Consider the following 1,726-nt stretch of genomic DNA (forward strand, 5'->3'; position numbering starts at 1 on the left):
AAAAGATCGACATCATGCACCTTTGAAAGGTGGCTGGAGCATTACATAGACCAAATGGCATTCTTCGATATGCGAAGGTACCATAAGGACATGTGAATGTTGTTTTCTCCTGATCATTGGGATGTATGGAGATCTGGAAGAATCCTGAATATCCATCAAGAAAGCAATAGAATGGATGGTTTGCAAGTCTCTCAAGCATCTTATCAATAAATGGAAGTGGAAAATGATCTTTTCTAGATGCAGAGTTCGGTTTTCGGTAATCAATACACATTCTATGCCCAGTGACTGTTCTTGTTGGTATCAATTCATCCTTGTCATTTTTAATCACAATTATACCACCTTTTTTGGCACAACATACATAGGAGATACCCATTTAGAATATGAGATAAGGTAGATAACACCAGCATCTAAGAGTTTAAGAATCTCTTTCTTTACAACATCCTTCAGGTTAGGATTTAACCTTCTTTGATGCTCGATAGAAGTCATTGATTCATCCTCAAGATGTATCCTATGCATACACAAAGAGGGTGATATTCCCTTGATGTCATCAAGTGAGTAACCTATTGCTTTTCTAAATCTTTTCAGTGTTTTCAAAAGTTCAGATAGCTCAGTTTCAGTAAGTTCACTACTCACAATGACAGGATAAGTTTCATTAGGACCAAGGAATGCATACCTTACACCATGGCACCATTGGGGAGAGGTTTAAGCTCGCTCCAGTCGTTTTGCTGGGTGTCCCCTTGTTGAATGACCGAGGCATCCTGATGGAAAATTTGAGGCAGCTTCTCATACTGATCCTTACTACCAAATCCTCTGTGTGAATCCAACATCATCCCATAGGCAGCACTCTCCAGGTTCTGAATCACTTCAGCTGGCCTCTCTATCGTCAAAGCATGTTGTAGAGGGTCTTCTATTGATAATTCTTCAAGGAGCTCATCAACAAGGGCATCCATCTCTTCAATGTAGAAAATTTGCCCTTGAATTGTTGGTTTCTTCATTACCTCCTTGATGTCAAAGTGAAGAACATGCCCTTTACCTAAGTGGAGATCAATCTTGCCCTCTTTCACATTAACAATTGCTCCTGCTGTAGCTAAGAAAGGCCTTCCAAGGATTAAAGGATCTGCAGCTTCCTCACCCATCTCAAGCACCACAAAGTCTGTAGGGATCTCATATTTTCCAACCATAACGGGGAGGTCCTCCAAGATACCCACCGGGTACTTCACTGAACGATCAGCCAATACCAGAGACAGTTTACACTTCTTGTACTGAGTGAAACCAAGCTTCTTAGCAACAGTTATTAGCAACATATAAAGGCATCAAGCTGACACTAGCTCCTAAATCGCAGAGACATCTATCAAATACCATAGGTCCAAGAGCACAAGGTAATGTGAAGCATCCTAGATCTTCTAGCTTCTTTGGAACAACAAGCCTCTGGATGATGGCACTGCACTCATGAGTGACAATCATGCCCTCCATCTCCTTCTTCTTTGCAACTACAACATTTTTCAGGAACTTGCTATATTGAGGAATTAGCATGAAAGCATCAATGATGGGCATTGTGACTTGAACTTCACTCATTTGCTTCTCAAATAGAGCTTTGTACTTCTCTAGCAGATGCCTCTTGAATCTACCAGAGAATGGTAGTTTGGGTTCATAGGGAGGAGGAACAAAAGAATTCTCACTTGCTGGAGCAACAACTTCACCATCTTTCACTGTTTTCTTCTCTTCC

Source organism: Brassica oleracea, chromosome C2, assembly GCF_000695525.1.
Source record: "Brassica oleracea var. oleracea cultivar TO1000 chromosome C2, BOL, whole genome shotgun sequence".
Taxonomy (NCBI): Eukaryota; Viridiplantae; Streptophyta; class Magnoliopsida; order Brassicales; family Brassicaceae; genus Brassica; species Brassica oleracea.